Source organism: Saccopteryx leptura, chromosome 1 (assembly GCF_036850995.1).
Source record: "Saccopteryx leptura isolate mSacLep1 chromosome 1, mSacLep1_pri_phased_curated, whole genome shotgun sequence".
NCBI lineage: Eukaryota > Metazoa > Chordata > Mammalia > Chiroptera > Emballonuridae > Saccopteryx > Saccopteryx leptura.
This window is the reverse complement of record NC_089503.1, coordinates 392,379,224-392,407,194: the sequence shown is the minus strand read 5'-3', so window position 1 is coordinate 392,407,194 and position 27,971 is coordinate 392,379,224. Positions and strand designations below refer to the sequence as shown.

Below are 27,971 nucleotides of genomic sequence, written 5' to 3'. Positions count from 1 at the left end.
GAAATAACTCATTCAGAACACTTGTCATCACAAGAGGAGGAGGCAGGTCTGGCCAATGAGCAGCGCTCCAGGACAGCGCTGTATGGGTAGTGCCGACCACATTGCAGATGAGAAAGGATTAATCATGGTGATTTAGGCAGCTGGGGTTGTGGGCCAGGGTAGGGACCATTGTATAAAGCCCTGTGTCAGCCATCTCTTCAGTGTTTCTGGTTTCATGAGGGTGTGGTCAGTAAGGTCCTTCTGCTTTCATGGGTCTAGCATTTAAACAGCTGAAGACCAGATGTGATCTCTAACTTGACCCAAATGTTTTCTGTGGTCCACAGACCTGATGCTGTGTTCCCAAGACTGGTGCTGACAAGTCTCTGATGATTAAGGAAGGGAAAGGCTGGCCAAATGTGTAAGGGTGGAAGAATAAGAAGGAAAAGAGGCAAGATGGTCATTGTACCATTAGACTGGACAAGGCTATGCTGAAACAAGAAGACAGAAAGAGCCCTGGCCAAGTTGCTTTATTTGATAGAGATTCATCCCCATACACCAACGTTGTGGGTTTGATGTCCAGTCAAGGCCCATATAAGAATCAACCATTGAAGCCTGACCAGGTGGTAGCACAAAGCATAGAGCATCAATCTGGAACAATGAGGACCCAGGTTCCAAACCTCAAGGTTGCAGGCTTGACTGAGGGGTTGCTAGTTTGAGCATGGGGTTGTGGATGTAACCCCATGGTCACTGGTTTAAGCCCAAGGTTGCTGGTTTGAGCAAGAAGTCACTGACTCAGCTAGAGTCCCCTGGTCAAGCACGTATGAGAAAGCAATCAAGGAACAACTAAGGTACCACAGCTATGAGTTGATGCTTCTAATCCCTCTCCCTTCCTGTCTGTCTGTCTCTCTAGCTAAAAAAAAAAGAAAAGAAAAAAGAAAGAATAATCAACCAATAAATGCAAAAATGAGTGGAACAACAAATCAATGTTTCTCTCTCACACTCTTCCCTCCTCTCTCTCTTAAATCAATAAAAAGAATTTTATTGATTTTAGAGAGAGGGGAGAGAAGGAGAGAAGGGGGAGGCAGACAGGAAGTGTCAACTTTTTGTAGTTGCATCTTATATGTGTCTTGACCAGACAAGCCTTGGGTTATGAATTGTTGACTTCATTATTTCAGGTTACTGCTTTATCCACTGTGCCACCACAGGTCAGGCAAATTTTATAAAATTTTTAAAAAGAGAAGACAGAAAGGAAGAAACTGTAATGTTAAAGAAATGGACTTTTTGTCTAGTTGACTTTTATTATATTTTTGACATAAACGGCCACTTCTTTGTGTCTTCCTTGATTTCTTTTATCAATGTTCATAATCTTCCAAGTACAAGTGTTTAACCTCCTTGGTTAAATTTACTCCTAGGTACTTAAGTTTTTGGTTAATATAGTGAAGGTGATCATTTCCTTAATTTCTCTTTCTGACAGTTCATTGTTTGTGTATAAAAATACCTCCAATTTCTATTTATTAATTTTATATCCTGCCACATTGTTGAATTCATTTATTAGGTCCAGTTGTTTTTTGACAAAGACTTTAGGGTTTTCTATATATAGTATCATATCATCTGCTAATAATGATAGTGTTACTTCTTCTTTTCCAACTTGGATGCTTTCTATTTCTTCTTGTCTGATTGCTGTAGCTAAGACTTCCAGTACTGTGTTGAATAAGAGTGGTGAAAGGGGGCACCCCTGCCTTGTTCCTGTTTTATGGGAATTGCTTTTAATTTTTGTCCATTAATTATAATGTTGACTGTGGGTTTGTCATCTTGAGGTATGTTTCCTGTACTTTCACTTTGCTAAGAGTTTTGATCATAAATCAGTGCTGGATTTTATCAAATGCATTTTTTGCATTTGTTGAAATTATCATGTGGTTTTTCTCCTTCATTTTTTTTTTATGTGGTGAATCACACTAATTGATTTAAGAATGTTGTACCATCCTTGCCTCCTCAGAATAAATTCCACTTGCTCATGATGTATGATTTTTTTCAGTATTGCTGGATCCGGTTTGCTAATATTTTGTTGAAAAGTTTAGCATCTAAATTCATCAGAGTTATTGGCCTATAATTTTCTTTCTTTGTGTTGTCTTTGCCTGGTTTTGTAAACAGAATTATGCTTAACTCATAAAAAAAACTTGGAAGTGTTCCTTCCTCTGAATTTTTGAAATAGCTTAAGAAAGATAGGAGTTAGTTCTTCTTTCAATATTTGGTATAATTTACATGTGAAGCCATCGAGTCCAGGAGTTTTGTTTTTTGGGAGCTTTTTGATACCAGTTTTAATCTCTTTTGTTGTAATTGGTCTGTTTAGGTTTTTTGATTCTTCCAGATTGATTTCTGGAAGATTATATGTTTCAAGTAATTTGTCCATTTCACCTAGGTTGTTTAATATTTTGGCATATAGTTCTTCATAATATTTTCTTACAATATTTTTTATTTCTGTTGTGTCGGTTATTTCTCCACTCTCATTTCTCATTTATTTGAGTCCTCTCTTTTTTTCTTCTTTTTTTTTTTTTAACATAGACAAAGAGAGAGACAGAGGTATAGACAGAGACAGACAGGAATGGAAAGATGAGAAGCGTTGATCATTAGTTTTATGTGGCACATCACAACACCCTAGTTGTTTATTAATTGCTTTTTCATATGTGCCTTGACTGCGGGTCTTCAGCAGACTGAGTAACCCCTTGCTTGAGCCAACAACCTTGGGTTGAAGCTGGTGAGCTTTTGCTCAAACCAAATGAGCCCGTGCTCAAGCTGGCGACCTTGGAATCTCAAACCTGGGTCCTCTGAATCCCAGTCTGACTCTATCCACTGCGCCACTGCCTGGTCAGGCTCTTTTCTTGGTGAGTCTTGTTAAAGTTTCATCGACATTGTTTACCCTTTCAAAGAACCAGTTCTTGGTTTCATTGGTCCTCCGTATTGTTTCTTTAGCTTCTATGTCATTTATTTCTGCTCGGATCATTATTATTTTCTATCCTTCTACTAACTCTGGGCCTTACTTGCTGTTTTTTTTCTAGTTCTTTTAGATGAAGGCTTAGGTTGTTTCTTTGACCTATTTCAAGCTTCTTAAAGAATGCCTGAAGTGCTATGAACTTCTCTCTCAGGACTGCTTTTGCTGTGTCCCATAAATTTTGAGTTGTTTGCTCATTATCATTTGTTTCTAGGATTTTTTTTTTCTTCGATTTCATTGTTAACGCATTTGGTATTTAATAACATGCTATTTAGTTTCCATGTGTTTGAGTATTTTTCAGGGGTTTTTTTTGTGGTTGATTTCTAGTTTTATGCCATTTTGGTCAGAGAAAATGGTTGATATGATTTCAATCTTCTTAAATTTGTTGAGACTGCTTTTGTGTCCTAACATGTGGTCTATCTTAGAGAATATACCATGAGCATTTGAAAAGAATGTATATTCTGCTGCCTTAGGGTGAAAGGTTATAAAGATATCTATTAAATTAAGTTGATCTACTGTGTCTTTTAAGTCTGCTGTTTTTTTGTTAATTTTCTTTCTTGAGGATCTATCTAGTGATGTTAGTGGGGTATTGAAATCTCCTACTATTATAGCATTGCTGTTGATCTTGCCCTTTATATCCATCAAAGTTTGCTTTAGCCCTGGCCAGTTGGCTCAGCGGTAGAGTGTCGGCCTGGCGTGCGGGGGACCCAGGTTCGATTCCCGGCCAGGGCACATAGGAGAAGCGCCCATTTGCTTCTCCACCGCCCCCCTTCCTCTCTGTCTCTCTCTTCCCCTCCCGCAGCCAAGGCTCCATTAAAGCAAAGATGACCCGGGCACTGGGGATGGCTCCTTGGCCTCTGCCCCAGATGCCAGAGTGGCTCTGGTCACGGCAGAGCGACGCCCTGGAGGGGCAGAACATCGCCCCCTGGTGGGCAGAGCGTCGCCCCTGGTGAGCGTGCCGGGTGGATCCCGGTCGGGCGCATGCGGGAGTCTGTCTGACTGTCTCTCCCCATTTCCAGCTTCAGAAAAAAAAAAAAAAAAAAGTCTGCTTTATATATTTAGGTACTCCTATATTAGGTGCGTAGATATTTATGATCATTATATCTTTCTGTTGGATTGCTCCCTTTATCATTATGTAGTGACCTTCTTTATCACCCACTATATTCTTTGTTTTAAAGTCCATTTTGTCTGATATAAGTATTGCTACCCCAGCTTTTTTTTCATTTCCATTTGCATGAAATATTTTTTCCATCCTTTTACTTTCAGTCTATGTGCATCTTTTGTTTTAAGGTGTGTCTCTTGTAGACAGCATATGTACAGGTCCTGTTTTCTTATCCAGGCAGCTACCTTATGTCTTTTGAATGGATCATTTAATCCATTTACATTTAAGGTTATTATTGATATATAGTTGTTTATTGCCATTTTATTCTTTAAAGCTGTATTCCTCTTTTGCTATATTTTTTTCCTGCTTTGATCTGTTTAAAACAGACCTCTTTACATTTTCTGCAGCTTTGGTTTGGTTGTAATAAAATCCTTGAGTTTTGTTTTTTGTTTGTTTGTTTGTTTGTTTTGTGTTTTCGATTTTTTTGTCTGGGAAGCTTTTTATTTCTCCTTCAATTTTAAATGATAGCCTTGCTGGATAAAGTAGTCTTGGTTGTAGGTTTTTGTTCTGCATTATTTGAATATTACTTGCCATTCTCTTCTGGCCTCAAATGTTTCTGTTGAGAAGTCGAGTGTCATCTTTATGGGGGCTCCTTTGTAGGTGATAGCCTTCTTTTCTCGAGAAGCTTTTTTTTTTTTTTAAGATTTTATTTATTCATTTTAGAGAGGGGAGAGAGAGAAAGAGATGGGGGGAGCAGGAAGCATCAACTCCCACATGTGCCTTGACCAGGCAAGCCTGGAGTCCTGAACCGGTGACCTCAGCATTTCAGGTCTACTCCCTACCCACTGCGCCACCACAGGACAGGCGAGAAGCTTTTAATATTTACTCTTTATCGCTTAACTTTGGTATTTTAATTATGATATGTCTTGGTGTAGGTCTTTGGGGGTTTCTCTTTAATGGAGTTCTTTTTGCTTCTTGACCTTGTGAGATTTTTTCTTGCATCAATTTAGGGAGGTTTTCAGCTATGACCTGAAAGCATAAAGTTTCTATCCATTGTACTTTCTCTTCTTCTTCAGGCACCCCTATGATGGGGATGTTATTTCTCTTCATGTTGTCACAGAGCTCTCTTAGAGTTTCCTCAGACTTTTTGAGTCTCTTTTCTTTTTCTGTTCTGCTTCTATACATTTGTTCATCTTGTCTTTCAACTCACTGATTCAATCTTCAGCTTCATCCATCCTGCTTTTAATTCTTTTTATTGTGGTCTTCATTTCTGATATTGTATTTGTCACCTCCAACATTCTTTTTTAATATTTCAATGTCCTTTTTTATACTTGCTATCTCTTTATTTAGGTGTTCGTAATGACCATCCATTGTTGTTTTAAGATCGCTAAGCATCCTAACAATTACTATTCTAAACTCTGCATCCGCCAGTTTGTTTATTTCCATATCACTTAGTTTCTTTTCAGGAGATTTCCCTTGTAGTTTCATTTGCATTGCACTTCTCTGTCTTCTCATTATGTCTGTTTGGGTGTGTTGTTTGTAGGGCTGGTTGAGTTTAGGTTTGGTGTTGTCTGCCTCCAATTTTCATTTGTGTTATTTCTAGGTCTTCTTGGGTTGTTATTAGCTGCTTTGAGGTCTTGATTTGTTTAATTTCTTCTCAGATGTAGTCTTGTTTACTGATCTCAGCAGGAGGCTTATTTTAAACTGTATCTAGGAATGTGGTGGGTGTAACCTGAGACTCTGAAGGCCTGATCTGCCAGTTAATTTCTTTGGTGGCAGGGTGTTTTTTCTGCTTCATTAGGGAGAGTTTTATCTCAGATCTCCATGGAGACCTGAGTTACTGCCCCTCCTTCCCACTTCTTGTTTTCAGCTGTGTCTTCTTGCATTAATTGGGGCTGGAGAGGTATCTTGAGGTGGCTGACCTGGAACCACTTGTCTTATGTGGAAGGATCAACACCTCACCCAGCTATGGCCGCCTCCAGCACTGGATAAGTCACCTTCTCAGGTTCTCCCATACATTCCTCTGCCCCTCACCATCTGTCTCTCTCTCCCCCTTTTCTTTTGGAGGATAAGCCAGCCCTTTTAACACACTTTGTTCCCAGGACCCCAGGCAAGTGGCTGTGAGTGATATTTACTACTCTTTTCCTTGGAATGAGGGCCCTTCTGGGCTCTCAGCCTCACAACCCCTGTGTTCCTTTTAGCAAGGGAGAGTCACCTTTCCCCAGCTCTCCCTACCAGGCTCAGTGTGGCTTCTTCTTTACTCTTTGGTTTTTGAGAGCTGTTCTTGTAGCCCACAGATGGTATTTCACACTGATTTTTCCTCAATTAATTTGTAATCCAGTTTGGTGGTATGAGCTGGGAGTCTGTGCATCTCCCTACTCCGTTGCCATTTTCAGGTCTCTCTAGGACAAATATTTCTTAACAAGCCAATGATTTCCTAAGCCCTTTTGATACTGTTTGTTTGTTAACTGCTCCTGCCATTTCCCCATGCACCAGGTGAAATAAGAAACTGCCATTCTCCAATAAGCAAAAAATATGATAGCCTTTTAACACAGCACTAACCATGAACTTTTATCATGATGGAAAATATTTAAAAATTTAAGTTTTTTAAGTGAGAGAAAGGGAGATAGATTCTTTCATGTACCCCAACTAGGATCCACCCAGCCACCCCACTCTGAGGTCCACGCTCAGACTAGCTGAGTTGTCCTAGCACCTGAGGTCAACAATTGAACCAACTGAACTATCAAACTGATGATCAAACCAATCAAGCCACTGGCTGTGGGAGGGGAAGAGAGATAGAAGGGGGAGATGGAGGGGAAGAGAAGCAGATAGTCACTTTTCATGTGTGCCCTGACCGGGGTTCGAAACTGGGACGTCCACATGCCGGGCCAACACTCTATTCACTGGGAAAACTGGCATGGGTCTGTTTTCTGAGGGCCACCTCTGTCTAGCATATAGGGTAAGAGCAGAGGTCCAATAGATGCCCAGAAGACTGGAATGCAGTTCTGTGGTCTGAGCTAAGATGCTGGAAACCTTCCTGAGTGAGGTGGGATGATGGTGCTGTTCTCAGCTATGGGGTGGCTTATTTTTTAAGATTTGCTCTGTTAATATTTGGAGAATACACTTCAGTGGGAATCCTGTCAGAGATTACTTTATCTCCAAGAGAGAGAGGATTATGGATTAGCTGGAGAGGGATGGGAGTCAGGCATGTAAGAATTATGATTGGGGACCCTGGCTGTCAGTTGGTTAGAGCTCCAACCTATAATACCAATGTTGAGCCTGGGTCAGGGCATATACAAGAAATGACAAATGACTGCCTGTCTAGGTAGAACAATGAATAAATGCCTCTCTCTCTCTCTCTCTTTTTCTTCTTTTTTCTCCTCTTCTTCCTCCTCTTTTTGTCCTCAAAAATCAGTCAATTTTTAAAAAGTATGGTTGGGGAAATATTTTGAAAAAGGACTCCCCATTGTATATGAAATGGGCTGACACTGAATAAAATCAAGGATGAATATTTGATGTGAAGCTTGAGGAAGGCCATATTGTCAGTTTACCATCTGTTGGAAACTATGATGGAAGCAATTCCTTGTTGGGACTAACGGTCTTTATAAACAACTATGTTAAAAGCTACATGTATATAAGAAATGTCAGCTTTGTTACACCCCTACAAGGAGTGAAACAGCCCCTAATGCTAGTTGACAGTCCCTCATCTGGAAATGCATAGAAAGTACCCTTGATATTGACTTTGTGGATTTCTAAAGAAGATATAGTACATAAAAATTAAAAGAGAAAAGAGACTGTAAAAACACACTTTGTGGGAGACAGATATTACCATGTCAACCCTATAAGAATGACTCGTGGGACATGTCTTAACAAAACATATGACCCAGGCAGACTTGTCAACATTTGTCTTGACCAAAAAAATTTTTTTTCAGCAGAACCACAGCCAGAGATACAACCATGTTCTTTCATCTCTCTGGCCTTCTCCAGTCAGAAATTTCTCAGCCAACATGTGGGACACAATCACCCCTCTGATATTCTCCCAGGAACATCTACAAAAAAACACCTGCAATCAAAGAATCCCTACCCAGAGGATCTAAATCAGCAGCAGCCTCATACTGATACACACAACGGGGATGACAAAGCTGAAGGTCAAAAGGTCAAAGAAAAGTCCAAACATTTGATTAAAAGGAGCAACCAGAGGAGCATTTCAAGGGCCGTTTTGAAACCTCCAAAAGGACACATGGGAAGCTCTAGTGAGCAAGAGAGAATGATACAGGAAGCACCTAGCAGAGGCCAGAATGTGAATTCAGTGAACACAGAAAAACTGTCTATGAGATTAGTAATGTCAAGAAATGAAGCTGTCAAGTATGGAGAGTGTCTACAAGGCTTTGATGATGGGTCACATCTCCTCAAAAACCAGAGAACACACTCAGGTGAGAATAACTATGTTTGCAGAATGTGTGAGCAAGTCTTTACAAAAATGTCAGATCTCCTCAGACACCAGAGAACACACTCAGGGCAGAAGCCTTATATTTGTAGTGAGTGTGAACGAGGCTTTACACGAAAGTCACAGCTCCTAAAACACCAGAGGATACACTCAGGGGAGAAGCCCTATGTTTGCAGGGAGTGTGAGCGAGGCTTTTCAGAGAAGTCAACTCTCCTTACACACCAGAGAACACACTCAGGAGAGAAGCCCTATGTTTGCAAGGAGTGTCAGCGAGGCTTTTCACTGAAATCAACTCTCCTCACACACCAGAGAACACACTCAGGGGAGAAGCCCTATGTTTGCAGGGAGTGTAAGCGAGGATTTTCAGAGAAATCAACTCTCCTAAAACACCAGAGAACACACTCAGGGGAGAAGCCATATGTTTGCCAAGAGTGTGAACGAGGCTTTTCACTAAAATCAACTCTTATCACACACCAGAGAACACACTCAGGGGCAAAGCCCTTTGTTTGCAGGGAGTGTGAGCGAGGCTTTTCACAGAAGTCAAATCTCCTCACACACCAGAGAACACACTCAGGGGAGAAGCCATATGTTTGCCAAGAGTGTGAGCGAAGCTTTTCACTGAAATCAACTCTGCTCACACACCAGAGAACACACTCAGGGGAGAAGCCCTATGTTTGCAGGGAGTGTGAGCGAGGCTTTTCACAGAGGTCAAATAGTCTCAGACACCAGAGAACACACTCAGGGCAGAAGCCCTATATTTGCAGGGAGTGTGAACAAGGCTTACACGAAAGTCCGGTCTCCTAACACACCAGAGGACACACTCAGGGGATAAACCCTATGTTTGCAGGGAGTGTGATTGAGGCTTTACAGAAAAGTCACATCTCTTCACAAATCAGAGGACGCTCTCACAGAGAAGCCCCATGTTTGCATGGAGTGTAAGCGAGGGTTTTCAAAGAAGTCAACTCTCCGAAGACACCAGAGAATACACTCAGGGGAGAAGCCATATGTTTGCAGGGAATGTCATCGAGGCTTTTCACAGAAGTCACATCTCCTCAGACACCAGAGAACACACTCAGGGGAGAAGCCATATGTTTTCAGGGAGTGTAAACAAGGTTTTACACAAAAGTCAGATCTCCTAATATACCAGAGGACATACTCAGGGGGAAACGCTATGTTTGCTGGGAGTGTGAGCAAGCTTTACACAAAAGTCACATCTGTTCACACACCAAAGGACACACTCAAGGGAGAAGCCCTCTGTTTGCAAGAAGAGTGAGTGAGTCATTAGCATTTAATTGCATCTCCACAGCCATAGCTGTTAAACAGATCATATCCCAGCTCTGAGGGAACGTCATAGAAAGTTTACTGACCCCTTACCCTCCTAAGATTATAATTAGTACAGAAGTAACTGGTTAAACAACTTCTTCACTTTCGTAACAAGAGAAGATCTCGACAAAGAGTTCCTCAAGTGATATGGGAATGTCAACACAAATATCCTCCTGGTCTTTCACCTCCTGTTCTAATAAATCTTATTTCCAGAAAACTATAATGACCACATAACTCATTCTTCCCCTCCTCATCCCTGAAAGCAGAGAGTTCCCACAGGGCCCCAGAAAATTCACACTGTCAGGCACAGAAACTCCACCCCTAAAAACGTGGAAATCTGGAGTCAATTTATATAGGTTACTGCCCAGGGAGAGGGATTTGAGACAGACTCACCAGGGAAAGGGATTTCCTTCACTCCTGGAAAGTGGAGCCTTCTGTCCTAGTAGGCTCACCACCCTCCTCCCTTGGCTTTTCTTAGCTCCTGTCCTGGTTTTCTCTGACCTCTCATCTCAGTGGTGAAGACCAGGAAGGAGTATGAGCATGTGCATGTCCCTGTTCCTGGCTCAGACTGGGCAGCTAGTCTTCCTCACTCTCTCCTCACTGTTTCTTTAGGTTGAGAATCTCATGGTGTATACCACATGGGTCCTAGATCATTGCATAGTGGGTTTGAATCTCAGCTCTGCCTTCACCAGCTTTGCAACCAAAGACAAGATTCTCAACTTCTCTGTGCCTGTTTTTTAATCTATACAGGGAGACCCAAGTTCAAAATGCCAAGGTTACTGGCTTGAGCACAGGATCAGTAACTTGAGTGTGGGGTTGCATGCTTGAGTGTGGAATTATAGACATGACCCCATGGTCACTGTCTTGAAGCCCAACATTGCCGGCTTAAGCAAGGAGTCACTTGTGCTGTCGCTTTCTGCTCAAGGCACATATGAGAGAGCAGTCAATGAACAACTAAGGTGCTCTAAGAATTAATGCTTCTCATCTCATTTTTTCCTGTTTCTCACTATCTGTCCCTTTCTCTGTCTCTAAAAAAAATTTGCTTCTCTGTTTTCACACTCTAACATGAATAAAATAAATAAATGAAAAGACTGGACTTTTCAGATCAAGGCATATATGAAAGTTGATGCTCTCTGCTCCTCCCCCTTCTCTCTCTCTCTCTCTCTCTTTCATCTCCACTGTCTGAAATAATAAAATATAAATTGCTACATGATCAGTCTGCAGGATTGGAGATCTTCATTCCAAACGTTTGGAGTCATTTTGGCTCAGAGAAACTTCTTAAAAACTCCCAGTTTTTAAGTTTCTTATTTCGACAAGACCAAGTACCTAACCTTGTAAAAATAAGCTCTGATACATCGTTAGAAAATGGCAAATTCAGACTACTATATTATGGCACTCACATCTGTTAGAATTGCTAAAGTTCAAATATGACAGTACCAATGTTCTCATGCATTCATTAATTCTTAGATGTCCCCTGACTAAGGTTTAACTTTATAACTTTGATGTATCAGAATGACGCACTAACTAACTAAGCTTCCTGGCCAGGACATAACCATGGATTTCATCCAACTCTCTCATTTGAAGATAGAAAATACCTCTTTCACAATCAATAGATTACCATTAAAAAAGAAAACCAGTAGAGATAGAAAACTTACTTAACATAAGCAGGTAAGTGGATCAACTGAGGAAAGGGGCATATCCCTTCCCCTCAGAAAAAATCAAGAAGAATGCAAGAGAAGGGAGCCTGCATGGGTAACTGAGTCAGACAGGTCTAGATTAACTACTTTCTATAGTTCTCTGTAAAGGTGCCTGGGGCCACTTGCTACACAGAGCAAAGAAGATAGAACTTATCTGAAAACCCCTTTTTCTTTTTTCAAAAGCTTTTAAGAAACTATGTTTACATACCTTAATTAAAAATTCCACCACTTATCCCCTGATTCCACCTAAATTCACCCTCCCATCCTGGAGTCATGAGAGTGACATGTACCTCTAGACAAAGGGATCACGAGCCCCTTGCATGAATATTTGTATTCTGTAAAAGGTATATTAGATGTAAGAAATCTAACTTTGTGGAGCACACATTTGGTTTCCTCTTTGGGGATCATGCTACTCCACCAGCTAAATAAATCCTAGTTCCTTCATCAAGTTTTCTGGGCATTTTTGTCCTCCTTTGATTCCTGCAATAGAACCACTGACAGAAAATGCACTGTACCCACCCCTGTTCCTCCTGACTGCCACCAAGGTGTTGTTCCCAAGATGCACATGACCTAACAGCAGAGACACAGACTGAGGACATATTTAAAAGGAACCATATTGCACTATAAAGCAAGTGACAACAAACTTTAAAGATTTGAAATTATATAACCTGTTTCCACCTCTCATGACTGCTGACCTTGAAATCCTTATTAACAGATAAATCAGGAAGTCCTGTTACTTACACTTATAAAATACAATTTTAAATAACCTGTAACATACATGGTAATTAGAATTCTAAAATAATTTTATCTACTGAAAGAATAATTTTAAAAAACATATGGTGCCCTGACCAGATGGTTCAGTGCATGGAGTGTCCCCCTTGTGTGCCAAGGTTTTAAGTTTTGTCACAGGTCTCAGCACCTAAGAGAAGTGACCAAGGAATAATTTTATGCTTCTCCCTCTCTTTCTCAAATCAATGTAAAAAAAATGTAAAAATTTAATGGAAAAAGCTATGATAGAACTGCAACATACCTAGTGCATTTCTTTCAACAGAAAGGCAGAAAACAAAGAAAAGAGAAACAAACTAAAAAATGCAGATATCCCTTTGAAGCATATTTCTATTTTTCACCTAGAAAAGACTAATTTTTTTACTATCAACAATCTAATTCTGCACCCCACAGTGTTTCCTGCACATTTCTGCCTCACCTGTTGCCTCTCCTGCAATGGAACCATTTCCCTCTCACTACCCCAAAACACATGACTGGTAGTGCCTTGGAAAAACTCCTTTCAAACCTGAACCAGAGGGCTGAGGGGATGATGAACATCTCAGAACACAATGGACTACTCTAATGTGCCATCAAGCCTACAAATATTGGAGCCTTCTATCAGATTTGACTAAATGGAACCTTGAGACTTCTCCCTGGAGCAGGTATCCCGAGTTTTCTAGAATAGAATATACCATTTGTTTTGTTCTCTTTCCCATCCAACATTATTACTGAACAGACACCACAGTCCTTAGACAAATCAAGGACCCATAGACCATAGACAACTCCTACTGAGCACTGGACAAACCATCTAATCAAAAAAGGGACTTGGCACCGAACACCAAACACTGCTCTACAGACCCCACCAAGACTAGGACACAACAATGCCAGAAACTGACATGGCACCTTGAACACCAGAGTCCATACATCATGTCCTAGAACTGTAGCTGCTTGTGGGCCCCAAACTGGAACTCGGATATGAGGCTACATGCAAAGGGACCTCAGACCCTGGATGCACAACAGAATACAGATTCAAAAACACAGATCCTGAAGACAGACTCCTGATCTGTAACTAAGACCCTGTAACTGAACTTCAGAAATGGAGCCAAACTTGACCCCACTTGCTAAATGACAGATGCAGGAGCTGAACCTGATACTCACAGTGCAAACACAGCCAGGACTCCATAAAAATAATCTCCTAGCTCCCTAAGTTCAAGCAGAATGCTAAAATATATATTTCACTACCAATGTAAATGTCAAAGAGAGAAACATAACTCACATCACTACCACATTCTACCAAACTACCAAACCCCCCAGAAATAAACCAAGTAACTGACAGAGGAAACAGAAACAATGCTTACCCTTAGCTGACACATGTCCATGATCTCAGCTGCAGGACTCTCCCAAAGTTAGTGCCCCAGCCATTCATGTCAAATGCCCATTCATTGACAATGTGGAGGCATAAAATTTAAAAATTTCCTCATACTTTGAAAGTTCTAGCATCTGGGCTAATAATCAGGTGAAATAATGAGATGGACAAGAGATATTCAACATATAATACATGCTCAAGGGAAATTTATATTCCCAAGAATACAAGACAATGAGGTTTATTGCATATATAGGACATTACAAAAACCTGAATAACACAATCTTAGATTTTTGGAGTATAACAATGCCTCTGATTTCTGAGTATTAATTTTATATCCTGCCACCTTGCTGAATTAATTTATCAGGTCCAGTAATTTTTTGAGTGTGACTTTAGAGTTTTCTATTTACAATATCATATCATCTGCAAATAATGATAGTTTTACTTCTTTTTCAATTTTGATGCCTTTTATTTCTTCTTGTCTGATTGCTGTGGCTAGTTCTTCTAGGACTATGTTGAATAAGAGTGGTGAAAGGGGGGCATCCCTGCTTTGTTCCTGATCTTAAGGGAATTGCTTTTAATTTTTCCAATTGAGTATGATGTTGGCTGTGGGTTTGTCATAGATGGCCTTTATCATGTTGAGGTATGTTCCCTGTATTCCCAATTTGCTGAGAGTTTTGATTATGAATGTGGCTGGATTTTATCAAATGCTTTTTCTGCATCTATTGAAATTATCGTGTGGTTTTCCTACTTTCTTTTGTTTGTAATGCATCATATTGATTAATTTGTGAATACTGTATCAGCCTTGCCTCCCCAGAATAAATTCCACTTGATCATGGTGTATGATTTTTTTCATATTTTGGGGAAAAAAATTATAGATTGATTATAAAGAAAAAAGAGGAGAGACAGAGAGAAAAAGAAAAGTAGAAAGCATCAGCTCAGAGTAGTTGCCTCTCATGTGTGCCTTTACCTGGCAACCCTAGAATTTTATACTGGCAACCTCAGCATTCCAAATCAATACTCTATTCACTGTGCCACAACAGATCAGGCCAGAATCTTAAATTCTTAAAGGTGACATGGACAGGACCCAGCCAGTTGGATCAGCAGTAGAGTGTTGACTGGTGTGTTGAAGTCAGAGGTTTGATTCCCGGTCAGGACACAGAGGAGAAGCACCCATCTGCTTCTCCACTCTTCCCCGTCTTCTTTCTCTCTATCTCTCTCTTCCCCTTTTGCATACAAGGCTCCACTGGAGCAGAGTTGGCCCAGGCACTGAGGATGGCTCCATGGCCTCCACCTCAGGCACTAGAATGGCTCCATTTGCAACAGAGCAACACCCCAGATAGGCTGAGCATTGCCTCCTGGTGGGCATGCCAGGTGGATCCCAGTTGGGCGCATGCAGGAGTCTGTCTGCCTCCCCCCTGCTTCTCACTTTATAAAAAAAAGTGACATGGATAACATGCAGCTAATTTGAGAACATGTGACACACCTGACAGAATCCTTTTTGTTGGGAAACCCCAAAACCTATTAAACACAAGAAATAAGGTAAGATGTCAACAAGCTGTTTTTTGGAGTCTTCATGTTAACACTAAGATGATTGTACTTAAGTTCTCTTCTGAAACTGCCATGGACACAGAGTGATAACACTCCAAACATATTGAAAAGGTACCACAAAGCAACAGAAAGCAACATCCAACAAGCTTCCATGTTTGAAAGAATATAAAATGTGTGTTTAGTTCTCAGGGCCATTAACCTAAAATATAGGTTGAGAGAGGGACAGACAGGCAGAAAGGGAGAGAGATAAGAAGCATCAATTCTTCACTGCAGCACCTTAGTTGTTCATTGATTGCTTTCTCATATGGGCCTTGACTGGGGGGCTACATCAGAAAGAGTTATCCCTTGCTCAAGCCAGCAACCATTGGCTTCAAGCCAGTGACCTTTTGGCTGAAGCCAGCAACCATTGGGTCATGTCTATGATCCCAAGCTCAAGCCCGTGACCCTGCACTCAAGCTTCTGAGCCTGTACTCAAGCCAGATAATCCTGCTCTCACTTTAGGAGCCTCAGGGTTTAAAACCTGAGTTCTCTGCATTTCATTACAATGCTCTATACACTGTGCCACTGCCTAGTCAAACTAAAAAATATTAATAAAAGAAACACATGAGCTCCTTATGCTTTAAAGCATGAATGACATTTTTTAAATGTAAAGCCAGTAGCTGCGGCCACCATCACAGCTGCCTGGGTCATGCAGTTTCACATTGGATTCGGACAGACTGTGATGAAACAATGAAGCCAAAACTGCTGGGCCATTAGCTTTAATCCTAGCTTGCACCTGGCGGGCAAGTAAAAACACACACTGGACTCCAAAACCCACTCATTCGGTGCTTACAAAGCTACAGACTTATCCGAGTTTCCTAGAATCAAAGGTTTCTAGCTCACCAGACTTATTCACCTCTGTTTCTCCATCTTCCTTTTTTCCCTGTTTTTTCTATAATTTTTAAATTTTGCTTAGTATTCACTTGGGAATAAACTAAACTTTTAGATATTATTTCTTCTATAATAGATTCTAAGTTTGGCTTTTCTAATTATATTGCTTTTCTGTTGCCCAAATCTTTTTCTAACTGGGTTTGAATAAACCTTTGGCAATAAGGGTCCCAAGACCCCACTGGTTCTGGGTGGCATCTATTCATTTTAATTACTATGTTCCAATTTTGAGGCAGACTGAAAAAATAAACAATTAACAATAAAATTCAAATAGTTAATGTTAGCTAATACTATAACAAGCGTCTTAATATAATAAAGTGACTAAAGCCTACTAGATTATTAAACAAAAATAAAATTCTAATTAATATAACAGGATTCAAAATAAAATTCTTATAGTCACAAATGTTCTTTATACGTGAACGTACTTTCACTAAGTCTATGTTGACATTCTCATTTCTTTATATTATTTGCCAATGTAACTTAATTTCACTTTAATCTGAGGAATGTCCCAAAGAACAGGAGTTACACATATTCAGGAGGAGTCCACAAGGCATTGGAGTTGTGGTCACATTCTACACTTTACAGCTAGAGTCCAATTCCTAGCAAACACTGTTTCTAGTTGGAATTAGGAACAGGTCCCAGCCTACAATAGGCATGGGGCATTGAAACAAGAGGAACAAAGGAGACACTATACATTAAATAAAGCAATAAAATCAGACTGTCAATACCTTCAGTAGAGATCTTTGAGGGATAAATAAAACTTAAATATTCAGGCAACACATAGTAAATGGCCCTCATGTTTACAAGAAATGAGATCAGTTTACCTGCTACTTGGAAGAAATACATTAGGCTCATGAACAATGTCATGATATGGAACCAATGGACAGCCTTGGACACATTTAAGCCTTCAGTGGCAAATCCCAGCAGGCTGGGCAAGGTCAGGTCACAGGTAGCTGGAAAGGGCTGGAAGAGACTGAACCCTCCCTCCGTGGAGCAAGGAGGCAGCTTACCTTCTTGGGTCCCTTTCTTCACAGGAAAGACATGTCCCCCAGTGGGGCTGAGAAGCCTGGCAGGCCTCAGTTCAATGACCTTTCTTTCCACTCTTGAAGCAGGGCCCTGTTGGAATCCTATGAAACCCCTTTGGGGAGTTTTAGTCTTCAAAAGTATATGCCAAAAGCTGGTATATTCCTGATCTCTTTGGGCTCTATTTGCCTTTTCTGTTATGACCTTGGTCATTATAGGTCTTAAAAGCCATGCTCAGAAGATCTTGCAGAGGGGCTTGAGGGTCCTTATCTGTTAATATGAACTTTTGGAGAAAGACAAAAGCAACATTATTAGCTGGATCAATTCAAGAAAAATAGGTTTGGGTGTCTCTTTTAGAATTCCAGAGTCTCTTCGCTGCTTAATAATTCAGTACATTAATGCTCAAAAGAAATTTCAACAAAAGCATGATAAAATAGATTTGCAGGAGTTCCAAGATATGACTAACATTACATTAAAAGACATTATTGCCCTGGCCGGTTGGCTCAGCGGTAGAGCGTCGGCCTAGCGTGCGGAGGACCCGGGTTCGATTCCGGCCAGGGCACACAGGAGAAGCGCCCATTTGCTTCTCCACCCCTCCGCCGCGCTTTCCTCTCTGTCTCTCTCTTCCCCTCCCGCAGCCAAGGCTCCATTGGAGCAAAAGATGGCCCTGGCGCTGGGGATGGCTCTGTGGCCTCTGCCCCAGGCGCTAGAGTGGCTCTGGTCACAACATGGCGAAGCCCAGGATGGGCAGAGCATCGCCCCCTGGTGGGCAGAGCGTCGCCCCATGGTGGGCGTGCCGGGTGGATCCTGGTCGGGCGCATGCGGAAGTCTGTCTGACTGTCTCTCCCTATTTCCAGCTTCAGAAAAAATGAAAAAAAAAAAAAAAAGAAAAAAAAGACATTATTAACAATTCCTAATATTTAAACTAAGATTCCAATATTACAGGGCTATAAAACAGCAAATAAAAGAATTAACAAAAGGCCTTTAACATAATATATAAATTTTCACATGGAAAATACTTTTATACAATAAAGGACTCTTGGTACAAACTACCCAGCTGGTAATGAGATATTAATTTTTTTTTTTGACTCACAGTAATTTACACTATTACCTCAATCCTGAGGAGCGGGGTGGATGCCTGAGGGGGAAGCCATTCCAAGAATGGGAAGTGGAGTCGGCAGCTTTTACCATTTTTTTCCCCTGCAGTTTGTAGCCCAGCTCCTTAGCAAGGTAATGGGACTTCTCCTAAGCAGGACTTGAATCAATTTGCCACCTGTAAGCTGACTGCCTTGCTTTGAGCAGCTAAATACAATCTTCACAAAATTACTTTTCCTAATAGTAAGTTGCTTTAGCCTATATGAGGTTCCCAATTTTTCCCACAATTCCCTGAAAATTCCCTTTCACAGTTTTTGCCATTATGGTTAACGCTGCCGGTCTCCCTTATTTCTGCTGTTATTATAGGCTCCTGGGGGTTCAATAAAGAAAACTTTGGCCACTTCAGTCCTCGAAATTTAGGACCTTAGAACTTGTCTTAGCTGCTTGTAATGTGAGACATTTATTTTTCCAATGTCCTTCTTCCTTACAAAAGGCACATTGATTTTTTTCCTAGCATAGTTCTATTCTTCCTTGAATTTTTTCTTTTTTAACAGAATTTACATTAACTTCCTTATAATCCTTCTCAAGGGTAGCGATGTCCTCATGTACCTCGGAGAACTCTCCTTTCTCCTCCCAGGTCCCTTGTCCTTAGAAGAGTTTGTCTCTTGGAATGCTGCTACTATTGCCTTAGTTATTCTTTTTTTCTGTTTTTGACTCAAATTTTGCATGACCAAGAAGATGTGGCATCTGCTTTGTATTGAGCATGTTATAAGCCACTGTGGTGGATTCATTATTAAATTTAGCCACCGATTTATTAAATATGCTGGCCGCATATGGCTGATGAGGAGCATCAGACCCAAATTGTGCATTCCCAAAAATAGTTCAGGGGCTGCGTCTATACCCTTGATCACACATGGTGGGGGAGCATGACATTATGGCATAGGCTGACAACATTTGTTTAGGGAATACACAGAAACATTAAGACTCTCAAGGTAACACAGCCAAAGATGTTCACAAATCTTTCAGGGTTCCTCTTCCCTCACTAGCCTAGAGGTATTTTACTCTCAAGATTCCAGAGGAGGAGGAACTACAGCCAATGCAAGGCGGTATGTAAATTCTGCCTCCTATTGAAAGAGAAGAAGTTTCTAGGTTAACCTTTATTTTAGATTTAAAAATGAATGAGCCATTGTTCTTGCAAGCCAGAAATTTCTACATTCTTCTCTCTCCCCTCCCTAAAGGGACAGGACAGGAAAGCCTGATAGGAAAGCCTGAACTTTCCTCCCAGAATATCAATATCAATTTTCAGCTTTTTGGTACCTTATATCACTGGAGATTAACACCTGTTAGAAGGTTGTAAAGCCAGGAGCCAGGGCCACTATCACAGCCACCTGGCCCATGCAGGTTCACATTGGATTCAGACAGTCGGTAAAGAAACAACAGAGCCAAAAACTGGTGGGCCATCATCTTTAATCCTAGCTTGCACCCGGCGGGCAAGTAAAAAACACACACTGGGCTCCAAAACCCACTCACATTCAGTGCTCACAAAGCTACTGATTTATCCAAGTTTCCTAGAATTAAAGGTTTCTAGCTCACCAGACTTATTCACCTCTGTTCCCATCTCCTTCCTTCTCCCTGCACAAACTCTGCACAAACTGGCTTCTTACTCAACACTCCGCCATCTTGGCTGCTTCTCCTGGCCTCCTCCACGTGGCCTTTCTCTGCTTTCTGCTCTCTCCTCTCTGCTAATCTCAGGAACCGAGAGAGCAAGCTCCCGCTCTGCCCCTATTTTAAAGTGTAGAAATCCAAACCTTTAATCCAATATATAAAATAGGGAAGTCTCTAATACAAAGTCACTTCTCTGAGGCATGATTGGATTGTACCAACCCACATCAAAAAGGGTGGGAAAGGCTTAATCCCAAAACCAAGCCCCAGGCTATAAAGATCCTGCCTGCCCACAGCCTGCCCCCAGCACACATTAATATCACCTGGACAACAGCCTCCACGTGGACAGTGCCATCTTTAACAAAGTGAGCATAATACATTTTATCTGCCCAACAAAGGTGTATGCCAGAAAGGGTACTAAAACCAAGGGGTCCCCAGCTGCAGTTAGTTGCTCAGACTCCAACATTGAATGTGGAGTCTCCATGCTGGCCACTCTAACCAAGGACAGCTTCAACAAGCACGCTGATGGGGCCCCATTAAGCTGTACCAAGGTATGTCATACGATCTGTGATTAATGAACTGCCTGTGATTCTTACAACTAACTGGTGTGTTGGTATTTTCTCCGCTGAGGAAGAATGAAGAATGTAGCCAAGAACTGTGAAATAGCAGAAGCTTTATTTAGTGGAGCGCTACCCTGTCAAGGTTCTCTGGTCCACGAGATGGAGGCCAGAGAAGTTGTGTGGATTGTCCCGCAGAGGGATGGGTGTAATTTAGAGTGTCTGTTGGGTGGTGGGGTTGATATGACTTGGTAAAATTTCATCAGCTGACAGTCATTCTTTTTCAAAGGGCTCCAGGCCATTTCTCTTTGGCGGGCAATGGTGTGGGCGGTTACAGCCAAAGTTCCAGGACCTGGTTCCTCATGTGAGCTTCTCCCACTGCCAACTGACCTCATATTCTGACCTTTTATGTTAGATAGGGGCACTGCTATCCTCTGTCTGCTTCCTGCTGGTTAAGGGCATCATGGGGAAGGGAGGTCGGAAGGTGGTGGCTCTGAGGGGAGTCATGTATATGGGTGTAGGAGCATCTGTTTGACAGTGACTCAAGAAACTTCGTGGATGCAGTCATATAAAAATTTTAAAAAGAGGAGAAAACAGGAGTAATATGCTGATAACTACAAGAGGACCTAGGATAGGGGCAGCCCAGGTGAGGATGGGTGGCTGCCACCAGGAGTTAAGCAGGTTGTAGGAGGTGAGGTCCTTGTGCAGTTTCTCTTGCAGATGGTGGAAGACCCTGATGCGTTCTTCCACTGCCAGTCAAATTGAACAGCATGGCTCCCTGCTTTAACTCACTCTGATGACAGGTTCCCAGTGGGAGGGATAGGAGTAACAGGAGGATCTGCAGGGCCCAATCTTGTGGTGAGCCAGAGATGGGTGGGGCCCAGTGGTTCCGACTGTCAGCGATCCTGTATGGGGGCAAGCTTGAGGCGAGAGATGTGGTACCAAGGTGTTTGCCCCAGGAGCTTGGCTGTGGTAGGAGTAGTCAGTATTACCATATGGGGTCCCACCCATCTGGGCTGTAGGGAGCCAGGCTGGAGCTCCCTCAGAAGAACCCTGTCTCCTGGCTGCAGGGGGACTGCTGGGTGTGCTTCATCTGGACCCCCTATGGGAGGAAGGGTCCGATCCACGTGTTCCCTGAAAAGGTGGCGAAGTAAAGACAGAAAGGGGAGGTAGGTGGCAAGAGGAGGGGGGTTTACAGGTAAGTTGTGATTGATTAGAAATGGTCCACCATAAACCAGCTCAAAAGGGGTGAGTCCAGTGGGGTTTCACAGGGTTGCCCTGATTCTGGTGAGTGCCAGGAAAACCTGGTCTCGATGGGAAGTTTAGACTCTTCAGGATGCCATGAGCCCCTTCCACCTTACCCGATGATTGAGGGTGATAGGGTATGTGGAGCTTCCAGTTGATGTTGAGAGAGGTAGCATCCTGCTGGACTATTTGGGCCAGGCATTCCCAAACTACGGCCCACGGGCCACATGTGGCCCCCTGAGGCCATTTATCTGGCCCCCCGCCGCACTTCCAGAAGGGGCACCTCTTTCATTGGTGGTCAGTGAGAGGAGCACTGTATGTGGCGGCCCTCCAACCATCTGAGGGACAGTGAACTGGCCCCTTGTGTAAAAAGTTTGGGGACCCCTGATTGGGCAGTGAAGGCCAGGCCATTGTCTAACTGGATGGTAGTCAGCAATTCAAATTGTGAGATGATATGTTCAACGAGAATGGAGGCAACAGTGTCTGCCATCTCTCATGAGGTAGGAAAGGCTTCTATTCACCCTGAAAAGGTATCAACAAAAGTTAAGAGATAACAAGAGTTTTTTGTGAGGGGGCATATGAGTGAGGTCAATTTGCCAATCCTGGCCTGGCATGTGTCCCCTCAGTTGATGAGTAGGGAAGTGGGGGCGAAGTCCCCCTTGTGTAGAGGTTTTGGAACAGATAGTGAATGCTAAGTGTACCTTTCCAATAGTGTGCTGGAGGCCTGGGAAGAAAAACAGTGGTTGCAAGAACCGATAGAGAGCTTTGGGCCCTATGTGTAAGGAACAGTGGATATCAGACAGGAGAGTTTCAGCCTGTCCTTTTGGTAAGGCAATTCTATCTCTGACAAATATCCATTCCTGGTTGCATACCTCCTTTCTGCGGAGGGTCTGTTCTTCCTCAGGAGTGTAGGAAGGTTTCAAGGAGGTGGAGAGGCACATGAGAGGAGTGGGGGAGGCTTCCCAGGATGAGGTATTGAGCAGCTGCATCAGCCTGAGATTTCCCAAGGCCATTGGGTCCTGAGGTTTGATGGTTCCTACAATGTACCACAGCCACCTCAGTGGGAAGCTGTAATGCCTGCAAAAGTTTAGAAATGAGGGTAGCATTGATTATGGGAGAGCCCTTGGTAGTGAGAAAGCTCCTTTTCTTCCAGAGGGCAGAGTGGCTGTGGTTTATAAGAAAAGCATATTTAGAGTTAGTAGATATAGTAACACATTTCCCCTGAGCCAGAGTGAGTGCCCACGTGAGGGCCAATGACCAAGGGAGTAGGGCCGGACTAGAAAGGGGCTTAAGAACACAGCGGAGAAGGGAGGGGCCCCTGGTCAGCAGGGGAGGAGAAAGAGGGACTGGTATTTGCAGGTGAATGAGAAACAGGATCCAGTGAAGGAAGTGGAAGAGCCGGAAAGGACAGAAGGAGTCATGCAGGAGGGAAGAGAGTTCCTCAGGGGAGTCAGCAAAGGAGGAAAGAACAGGATGTGGAGGGTTTAGCTGAGGTTTCTCTGGATAAAAGGACCTGCACTGTAGAGCAGCTGGCACAAAGATTAGGACGGGAGTGCAAATGCCAGAAGCCCTGAATGTAAGGGATCTCCAAACATTTCCCAGATTTGGGCAATAAATTGGTGAGGGTGTTAAAATCGGAAGTCCCTTCAGGAGGCCACCTGGTTCAATTATCCAGTGGGTTCTCTGCCCTGGCCACATCGGAGAAGAAAATTAGTTTCTTCTTCTTTAGAGAGGGAGATTCTGGATAAGGCACTCCAAAAGTGTTTTTGAGTCAGGTTTAGATTCCTGTGCCTCTATGGCCACCCTCAGTCTTGGAGTGGTCAGAGATGAGAATTGGATTCCTGCAACACAAGCTCTGGCAACCATATGATTAGGTAGAGTGGGAGTATCCAGGACATCTTCACGAATACACATGCACTCGGAACGGATAAGAGGTCCCTGACGCAGCTGCGATTACAGACAGGGAGCCTCGGAGAAAGGAACTGAGGGGAGGCTGGAGGCAGGGGACTGATAGATACATGAATTCCAACTGCCCTTGTGCTGTTCCACTTGGCTGCCTGACCCCACCCTTAATTACCGGACAATAACCCCTGCCATCTCATTCTTACAGGGACTTATCTCACAATGTGCCAAAGTGAGTGGGAGGTCAGAGGTCCTGGTTCTTTCTCAGGATGTCCTGGGTCTTTCTCAGGAGGGGAGGGGAGAGGAGCAGCCCCAGCGGGCATCAAGTTCCTCCCAGGTTTTAGCACCAAATGTAAGGTATTTTCCCCACCGAGGAAGAAAAAAGGGCATAGCCACAAAGTGTGAAATAGAAGAGCTTTATTTATTAGAGCGCTTCCTGGACGAAGTCCTCTGGTCCGCAAGACTGGGACCAGAGAAGTCACGTGGATTCTCTGGCGAGGGGGAGGGGGTGCGGGGGGTGGTGAAGGTAATTTATAGTGTTGGTAGGGTGGTTGGGTTGGTATGATGTAGCAAAATTTCTTTGCCTGAAAGACAGTTGTTCTGTTTCAAAGGGCTCTGGGCCCTTTCTTTTTGGCGGGCATGGATGTGGGTGGTTCCAGCCAAAGTTCCCAGGCCTGGTTCCTCACATGTCCTTCCCCCATTGCCAACCGACCTCACAGTGTCTTTCCTCTGGTGGCGATTGGTCTCAGTACTAATAAGTAGAATCCGCATAGCCCCCTCCACAGTAGTCTCTGCTGTTAAGCAGGAGTGTCACACTGCACGGGGAAGTCGAATCAGGGATCCCTGATCTATGTAAAGCTTGGGCTCTACTGTGACAGGGGTCACTTCTCTAGGAAGCCAGTGTCTCTCTGAGGAGGACATGGACAAAAAGGGGCCACATGCTGAATCTGACAAGCTCCGGGGAGGCTTGCATGGTGGCCTTACAAACTCATAGACCTAAAATAACCACACAGGATGGTCTGAAATTAAAACTTTCTAACTAAAAGCAAGCAGTTTGTGGTGGGTAGTCATGTATAGAGAGGTATTTTTTTCTAGCAAAGGTCAAAGGCTTACTTTATGTGAGCCTGTCTGTTGTCTTTTGCATCTACAATAATGTACCTGATAATGGCACAGAGAAAACTCAGGTCCAAGGGGCGTCTCAGGTGAGATAGAATTCAGGTGGGAGATAGGGTGCAGTGTTCAAGCAAAGCAAGCAGTTTATTAAGCAAAGCTGAGCTCTTGGCACAAGACACGAATGGACAACTCAGCTCGTCTAAGCACCGCTACCTGTTGGGGTCTTAGAGATCATATACTTTTTAACTGTAACTTCCAAGGTTGCCTTTCACTGATACTCTGACTAATGTACAGTATTTCAAGGCTGTTTAGACCTTTGGTGATTTTATTCTGGTAGACAGTGTGATCGCTGACCCCCCCTCCTTCAGTGGGTGAGATAAAAACCCCTCTGTTTCCCCCTCCCCTTTTCCTGCACTGACGCCTGTCTATCCTATCTAACAACAGCACCCCTTTGAAATGTAAGGGTAATATTTTCCTGCAATCTTCAGAGCAAGCATATCAGCAAAGCAGAAGGCAACCACCCACATTGTTGTTATTATCACAGTCCTTGTTAGCTATTTTATTCCTGTCCATGTAAAAGAAATTTCAGTATATACATTTTTACTTCTACTCAGTGCCACAGATTTCTCAGCTTTGCCTTCTGGTTCTCGGCTTCCCTAATCTATCACTAATCAATTTCATATACCTCCTCCCCATTTTCTACTTCGAATCTGATGTACAAAATACAGGGCAAACCGCCATTTTTCCAGATCATTTTTTTCAATCCGCTGAGACTTTGATTACCAGCAATTGTTGACAGTTTGGCTAAAATAAACTCATAAATATTTTATAGGTCTGGATGTTGCTTAAGTTGACAAGGGAGACCAGGGGGAGGGGGAAGGCTCCCTGCCCTCAGTAAACGTCTCCACGGAGGGGCCGCCCCTCCCTCCGTGGAAGGAGAGCCACTCTACAGAAGGGAGGGCCCTCTCCCTCGGAAGGTCACCAAATCCGAGGAGGGAGACCCTCTGCAGGGAGATATCCCCTCTCCAGGGAGGAAGCTCCTAAGGCAAGGCTGGAGTTCCTTTCCAGGGACTGATCCCACCACAGGGAGGTGTCCTGCCCTGGACGTCCACGCCCGGCTCCGTCCCCACCCCTAGCTGTCCCCGCCCCTCACTATCTACCCTGCCCCGCGGTGCCCCACCTGCCTCTTCATCGCATCGCTGTCCACCTTGCCCCGCGCAGTTCCGTGCCAGGGGCCCTAATTCTGGCTGTCCACCCCCTTGCAGGCCACGCCCCACGCTGTTCCGCCCCGCCAGCACCACGCCACGCCCGTGTCCTGCCCCACACCTTTGCGCCTCAGGCCTTCTGCGTCCTCGCTGCCCCACCCACCCCTGGTTGTCCCCGCCCCCGATCGGTCCGCGCATCGCCAGCCCCTGCCAGCCCGCACCACCGCCCGCACCGCGTCTCCCCCACTCCGTGTACAGCCGGAGCCCTGCCCCACGCATTGCGCCCAGCCAAGAGCCCCGCCCCGCACTGTCCATGCCCCTCACAGTCCACAGCTCGCATCCATCGTTTCCACCCCATGCCATGCCTAAAACAGAAGCCTGCGAAGAAATTCAAAGTGAAGAAATGGGGACAGCAGACACATGAGTGATGCGGCAGTAGGTTGACAGTTTCCGGCTACAAGCACCCAGACAGCAGCAGAGGAGATAACTTTCTGGTGACTCTTACCTAGCTGTAATTCTCAAGATGCCCACGAGGTGGCAGCAGAGGAGCGCGCTTGGAACACATTTACCATACAGTGTGTTCTGTGAAGCAAGTTGCAACAAACTTCAAACCTTTGAAATGATAAAAAGCATGTTTCTTGTCATTACACTTAATCTATACATCAGTAATAAAAAATAACTAGAAAACCCTTACTTTTTTTAAGTTAAGAAATTCACTCCTAAATAACCCCCCCCCCCCTCAAAATCACAGTTCAAGTTACAAAATACTTTATATTAGTGAAAACAAAAGCTACATAAGAAAACCTATGGCAAAATGTAGTGATGAATACATTTTAGGGGGAAAAACCTTAAAATACACAGCCTTTCCACCCATACTAGGAACCAGGATAGTAAATTAAATCCAGAGAAAGTAAAAAGAGACAAATGTTCACAGAGACATCTAAAGAGTGTATACCGTATTTCCCCATGTATAAGACATCCATTTTGAAAAACTTGGGGTCTACAAACTGGATGCGTCTTATACAGGGGTTGTAGCTTTTAACTTGCATTTCCCGCTTATTCACATTTATTATCTTTTTCTCAAACTTTGGGCCCCCAAATTAAGGTGCATCTTATACAGGGAGGCATCTTATACATGGGGATATACGGTACTTTACAACCGTACCAATTTTTTTCCTCTTGGGGTGAGATTTTGAAAAACATAATTCATTCCTCTATACAATTTAAGCTTCAACAACAAGAAAGCCATTATCACTTTTTTCTATTTTTTAAATTTTAATTATTAATGTTAGAGAGAGGTAGGGGGGGAGACAGACAGACAGTAAGAAACATCGATCTGTTTCTGTATGTGCCCTGACCCAGGATCGAACCTATGACATTAGTGTATGGGTGTGATGCTCTAACCTACTGAGCTCTCTGGTGAGAGCAAGCCATTGTCTTTTTTTGGGGGGGGAGGTGTAATAGAGAAAAGATGAGGTAATTAAAAATAACCTATCTGCTGTGGTGACAACACCAGAAGTGTTTTCTTTGCTCTTGACAGTCAGGGGCATAAACACTATTTCTAATTGTTTAGCAGAAAGTGTCCCCTTTCCTAACATGCACTTTTTCTTGTGCTGTGGCAGCAGTCCAGACTGAGAGACCTCCTAAGCTGGGGGCATCCAGAATTTATCTGAGCCTGGGTCACCACTCACAAGCTGGGCTCCTTTGGTCACAGAACACCTCCCAGGGTCTTTGTTGCCTCACTTGTAAATTTTCTCAGTTTTATAGCTGAGAACATGCATTGCTGAAGGACGAAGACTTAGGCCTCAGCTCTGCCTTCCGAGAAGCTGAGATATTGGACCTCGCCACGATCAATCAAAACTGGGACCAAATGCATTGCACTGCCAAATCCAGTGCTTGTCACAACTTATAATTATTTTATTTATATATATTTTTCATTCTGTCTACCCCATGACAGCATAGTATTCATAGAGACAGAAAGTGAGTCTGTCTCATTCACTGTAGGCAACCATGTGTCGAGCACAGT

The 27,971-nt window shown here is 43.2% G+C and overlaps 1 protein-coding gene across 5 annotated transcripts in view; it reads left to right on the top strand.

Moving 5' to 3' along the window:
* The window catches only part of LOC136387870 (histone-lysine N-methyltransferase PRDM9-like), a 98,141-nt gene that overhangs the window by 52,113 nt on the left and 18,057 nt on the right, over positions 1–27,971 (top strand). The window lies entirely within an intron of this gene.